The following is a 6,585-nucleotide window of genomic DNA, read 5'->3' as shown; positions in this document are numbered from 1 at the left end:
AGAGTGACTCCGTTTCTGCTGGGTTGCATTCACAGAGACTTGTTTCTATCTGTGCCTACGTGTTTTTGCACTCCTGCTGTCCACTGTGTTTCAAATATATTTGTAAGAATAACTTGAGACCTAGAATGCTAGCAGCTTACTCCAGAGAGGATTTTCATTTGCTTCTGCCAGATGCCTGGGGTCATTCTAGATGGGGGCCAAGAAAACCAAGTGCAAAACTTGAGGCCCCTACACAAACCAGGGTATTTGAAACTAATCTATAATTCCACCCGATATTAAGTCCACGTCCTGTTCCTCCCAGCCGTTAGATCATAACAACTTGGGGGCCCAGATCATTTCTGGCAGAGTTAGAATCCCCATGTTGTGTGCCTCTGGTTTCTTTCACCTTGTCCGTTATGATGTCAAACCTCACCAGGCTGACAATTTCCCTTAGGGAAATAGTCACTACCAAGCTCCTTCACATGATTAGATTCCTATTTTCCTTTTGATTTTTAAATTCAAAATGATATACAAAATTTTAAATATACAGAGAAATTGAAAGAATAGCACCATGAACACCCAAATATTCACCATCTAAACACAACTATCATTAACATTCTTGCCATGAACACTGTGCACATAGGAAAGCAAAAATGCCACTCCAAAATGTCTCTTAGGTCCAAAAGACTCAAGAAGAAACTTTGACTTTCCCCCTAACCACCTAAAGAATTTAGATACAGGGCTTGTTCTCAGAATAGAACTATCACCAGAGACATCTGTAAGAATATGGGCTGGGTCTGGGGGGGCAACTCTTAGAGATCAGAGTCCACCCCGGGTCCCATTGTCTCTGCAGGGCCCAGCAAACATTTGTTTACCAAACATTTGCTTTTCCATCTTCATGTGAAATGCCTTCCTCCCCTTTTACATTCCAAACCCCTACCCCCAACATCCTTTTCTATCTCTAGCTGAAGTTGGTATTTAAGATGAAGGTTTTGTCCATTTGGGGGAGTTACTCAGTTCTCCTGGGGTCTCTCCCATGTATACACATTATTAAACTTTTCTGTGATTTTCTCCTGTTAATCAGTCTCACGTCAATTTAAGTCTTATTACTTCTGAAACTAACACAACATTGTAAATCAACTATACTCCAATAAAATTAAAATTTTAAAAAGTTTAATTCTTAGACCAGCCAGAAAAAGCTAGAAGGGTAGAGGAAAATCTCTTCCTCCCCAACATGCTGAACCTTTTCAAAGACATTTTCTAACCTCATGACACCTCAGTCCTAAATTTTTTTTTAGCACATATCTCCTAAAAACCAGAACATTCTCCGACATAAAAATAAAACCAGGTTTCCTGCCCAGCAAGTAAGGAGCTTGGAAGTCATGACTCTCATCCTCATAACAAGAAAAAAGATGAACAAATTGAAAATCAACAACTCTTTTCACATACATCAGATGTTAAAGGAAAACCACTGCCCCTAAAGTTGGAGCAAGAAGCATATACACCGACTCACAGCTTACAAGGATCAGAAAGCCAGGGAAAGATGCTAGTACACACCCCAGACCTCCTCCTGATCTGTCAACCAACCCCTCTCCCCGGGGTCTTTACCACTCTCTTGGGGAGTGTTTCTGGAATGAAGGGGGAAGGAGTAGAAGGATGGGTGTCTCCAGGCTCTGGCCTCTGAGCGTGACCCTGTGCTCATGGGCACCAATGATGGAGCCAGACTGCTCAGGCCCACATCCCATTTCCCCCTGGCTGGCACCCTCAGGCAAGTTGTTCCACTTCCTTTAGCCTCAGGACCCTCATCTATAAAGTGGGGATAATAATAATAACACCTACCATGAAAAACTTGGCGGATGAAATCAGTGGCTGCACGTCAAGTGCTCAGCACGGTACCAGCACAGAGCACACACTCTAAAGGCTCAACCATGACTAGTACGTTAAGGAAAAACCTTGCCTTTATTCTTCCCCATCTCACTTTTTTTTCATGCTGACACTTGCTGAAAGGACAGACCACACTCTCTATTCTCCCCTTGTGACTTGTTGCTGCCCAAATCCATCCCACAGCCACTGGTGATCACCTAAGCCCAGTAGACATTTCTAGCCCCCCGTACTCAACACCATGCCCCCCACGCCCCATAGACCTCCCCTCGTTGTCCGAACACTGCTCTCCCCTGGTTCTCGGGCGTCTCCCTTTCCATCTCCTCCATCAGATGATCCTCTTTGCAGCTCTTCTGCCGTCTCCCTCTGCAGGGCATGAAGGGCGCACAGTTTCCGCCACAGTGCCCAGGCATGAAGCAGTACCTTTCTACTTGGCTTTCCTGCTTCACTCTTCAGCCCATTATAACCTGTTCACAGTCAAGCAGCCACAGGCGTCCTTCCAAAACATAAGACAGAAGCCTCTCTAAGGATCCAAACCCTCCAGGGACTTCAGATCTCATGCACAGTAGAAGCCTGAATCCTTATTCTCTTTCTGATCACATTTCCTACTATTCTCTCTCTCACCTACACTGCTCCAAGCACTTGGCTTTTCCTTGAACACATCAGGCACACTCTGGCCTCAGAAGCTTTGCACAGGCTGCTCCCGCATCTGGATAGCTCCAGAGAGCCGCCACAGGAGCCCACCAGCTGCACCCTCATTGGCTGGACGGCCACAGGGGTGGGGCTTGCATGTGATGAACCCACACACTGGAGCACGGGGCCCGTGTCACCTACTAGGGTGGAAGCAGGGTCCCTTGGGGGCACCGAGGCTGAGGACAGACAGCAGGAGGCTCAGGCCCCGAGAGGTCGCTGTGACCAGAGGGCATCCACGAGGCAGCGGCGTCAGCCTCGTGCATCATCTCGTGTGGCGCGTGCCCAGGCTGCGGTGACCACGCTCAGGCCTCTGACCAGGGCGGTGCCCGTCTTCCGGAGGAGGGGGACCCCGTGGAGGGGGAGTGCCCCGGCCAGCCAGCGCTCCCACCAGGTACCTCTCAGTCCCCTTGGCCCCCCACAGCACCCTCGCAGAGAAGGCCCACGGGGGCCCTTCCCGACCCTGCATTTCCCCAGCTGCTCCTGCAGCAGATGCCTTTCCAGATTTCCCCTACGGTGCATCGGCCCGATCTGAGGGTGACCCTGATTTTACCTGACAAACGCGCGCGTATTTGAAGCCAAGTGGAGGAATCATGTACCTGTCCCCGGTCGGAGGGCAGGGGCCGTGTTTAACTTGCTCACCTTTGAGCCCTAGAAACCTGCCCCAGAGTCTGGCACCGAGGGGATGACTCGGGGGACACTGAGAAGACGTCATTTTCTTGGCGGGCATCTGTTAAATTGAGGTTTGCTGGGGAGAGTGGCGTCCGTGCTCTGGTTGCATTGATTCCGTGGGTGCTGAGCGCTCGTCTGTGCCAACCACTGGGCTCAGGGCCTGAGAGGCATCCACGTCCTTTAACCCTCAAGCAACTCCCGGAGACAAGTCGCAGTGTTTCCGAGTCCATTTGGCGGTGGGGTCGGGGAGACGCAGGCAGGGAAGGGCAGGCACAGGCCAGTCTCAGGCGGCCCCGAAGCCCCACGGCCGCTTCCTGACCTCTGCGCTTCGCCCCAGGCGCCTACTGCGCGGGAGTCCGTGCGCTGGGCGTTTGCTCAGGATGGCAGTTTGCCAGAGACGGCTTTTTTTTTTTTTTTTTTTTTTTTTTGTGGTACGCGGGCCTCTCACTGTTGTGGCCTCTCCCGTTGCGGAGCACAGGCTCCGGACGCGCAGGCTCAGCGGCCGTGGCTCACGGGGCCCAGCCGCTCTGCGGCACGTGGGATCTTCCCGGACCGGGGCACGAACCCGTGTCCCCTGCATAGGCAGGCGGACTCTCAACCACTGCGCCACCAGGGAAGCCCTCTCTGAATCTAATTTTTAATGTGGAAAATGAGGCGTGATCTCCAGGAATTTTAAATCCTTCCTCACCAAAAAACCACTTCATTTGGTAAAACCTACCAGGGCAGACAGCTCAGAATTCCTGCTTTAACCTTATAAATTCTAGCAAAATACAACTCATATGTGAATTTCTTCCCAGTTTACACACTTAATTATAAATTCACTACAGTTAACAGTCACTGGTTTTATTTTTTTTTAAATTGTCCTATTGGCCTTAGCTTTGAAACTGATATTAAATGACAGCACTGCTTAAATGCAAGACCTTTTTGCATACAATAAACTATAATTAGTGTTCAATCCTAAAGTTATAGCACGTTCCACTCTGAATAGACTTTAGAGATCGTCAGGTGATCCCTTCGTATTATGGATTAAGAAAAAATTAAGGCTATACAGTTAATTGGTGTTAAAACCCAGCCTCTGATTCTCAGGTCCATGCTCTTTCCTCAGTTAATCAATTAATTATGTGTAATGTAAAGACATAAAAAAAAGTTTCACCGCATAACAGTCTTTGACCAAAGCAGGACAGGACTGAAGACATCCTTCTCATTCCCAGTTATGCCAAACCTTTCCTCCTGGACCAAAAATCACAGTAAGGAGGATTAGAGTCCAGTCCACTGCCCACAATCCTCTCACAAGGGAAGATAAGATCGGCCCCCAGATCTGCTTTGCACTGTAAGACACACCGGACTTCAAATCTGTTTATAGCCTGTGGCTGATTCCAAATCCCAGGGAACTTTCCGCCCTAGGCGATAGATTCCCCCCACAGAGCAAGGCTGACTTTGGCGCCCTCCACATTTAATGTCCTTTCCCCATATTGGAGCACTCTCACTATCCGGTTAGCACTGTGAAGAGAGGTCCATTCTAGTCATGGGGCAAACGCCCTATTCCATGCCAGACTTCTTTTCTATTCGGTAGGAATAACTCTTCCAACCTGGCAGCAAAGGTAAATACCCTGCCCAAATCGATGCAGCTCCTAACTAGCTAAGCAGTAACTGAAACCCATGCTGGCCGAGAAATTCAACTCCTCTTCCACTTGTCCCAAGACAGAGTCCCAGCATTTAGGGAGTTCGCAAGATAAGTCATCAACGAATTAATTAACGGTGTGACCTAAATGACAGCAAAGAAAATAAAATAAGGGCCATATAATGTAGTGATTAATACAGGCTTATTTTACTACTATAATCCATATCTTTCCACAACTGCAAAAACAAACAAAAAAACCTCTTGAATATGCTTTATTTTTCAAATTTGACACACCATCTATTTACCTCTCCTTAGAATTTATTTGTTAATTCTAGCAATAAATTTGATAGAAAATAAAATCACTGGGATTTACATTTCACCTCTGACTTTGCAAACAAGGACGGGAGTGACCTTTGGGCTATCTGTTTAACCTCTGCGTTCCTCAGGGGTGACAAGAAAACCGCCTCAGAGGAGGGCTCCCTTGCTCCAGAAAGGAAACAGGTGTAAAGCCCGCTAAGCGGTGCCTGGCACAGGGTGAATGCTCAACACACCTTAATTACTGTCATCCACCCACCATCACCGCCATCATCACCACCCAGAACGTGAGTGTCACAGGAGGCTCATTTTTGTCTGTTCTGTTCACTGTCATATCCCCAGTGCCTGACACATCGTTGGCACTCAAACATCCGTCGACCGAATTAATCATGAGCACTAGTACTTCTATCACTAAGTAGAGGATGATCTGCCCCCAAATGTAATTGCCTCCAAGAGAAAAGATTAATTAAGCAAAAAACAACAACAACAACAAAAACACCAAATTGCTACTGGAAATTTTGGGGATATGAAATAGAGAACCACTCTCAGCCCGAATGCAAGGCTTACTGGAAGAGAGAAGAGAGGAGGGTCCTCTCAAGTCAAGGAAGCATCTCTTCAGATTGAACTACCACCTGGAGAAAAGGCAAGTCCAAAGTATCCGTTAAGGGCACTCTGCAGGCCAAAAGATGTTCCAGCTTACATGACGGCATCCAAGAGTCTAGAACAGGAGACTTCTTAGTCTCCTCAGGAATCTGGGCCTTGACAGCAAGGACAAACCCCACTCTGCAGAGAGGAAAGAAGCACAGCAAGTGAACCCGGAGCTGTAACTCCAGTCCACATGCAGGTGGAGAAGGGCCCTCGCCCGCCTCTCTCCACCACCCGGAGACCTGGCTGTCCCTGTGCACATTGGGCCGTGGGCAAGCTCTGCAGCCACAGGCTCCAACCAGACCGCCTTCACCCAAGCTGCAGCCCTGGCCCGCTTCTGAGGGCCCACGAAGTGGCTGCTGGCTCTTGACCCTCCACCGGGAGGTCTGTGGGCAGGGAAGCCACTCTGCTCCCCCATCTCCATTTCTTACCGTAAAACCCTCAGAGAACTGGGAAGAACGCTGGGGAAAGGAGCCACCAGGGGTCTTCAGCAGGCTTCAGAGGGCAGCCCTCCGCCCCCCTTCCCCCCCTCACCCCAGACTTCTCCTAGACACACAGGCTAGTAATGTTAATATCACCTAAACAGCATGGTAAAGCACTAATCAAAAAGCAGCCTTTAAAAACAACCTGCTTCTCAAGAGCAGTGAACTTGTACAGTTTGTCAACAATCTGGCCAACAGAGCTAGTCTGACTTGACACAGGAGAGAAGGTCCTGAGAAAAGACTGGTGCAAGAGGTTCTCAGGCAAGTCTGAAGTTCTCCAAATCTCAGTTTCCTTGCTCG

The sequence above is a fragment of the Delphinus delphis genome, chromosome X (genome assembly GCF_949987515.2).
Source record: "Delphinus delphis chromosome X, mDelDel1.2, whole genome shotgun sequence".
In the NCBI taxonomy this organism is placed as follows: domain Eukaryota; kingdom Metazoa; phylum Chordata; class Mammalia; order Artiodactyla; family Delphinidae; genus Delphinus; species Delphinus delphis.
This window is presented reverse-complemented; position numbering follows the sequence as displayed.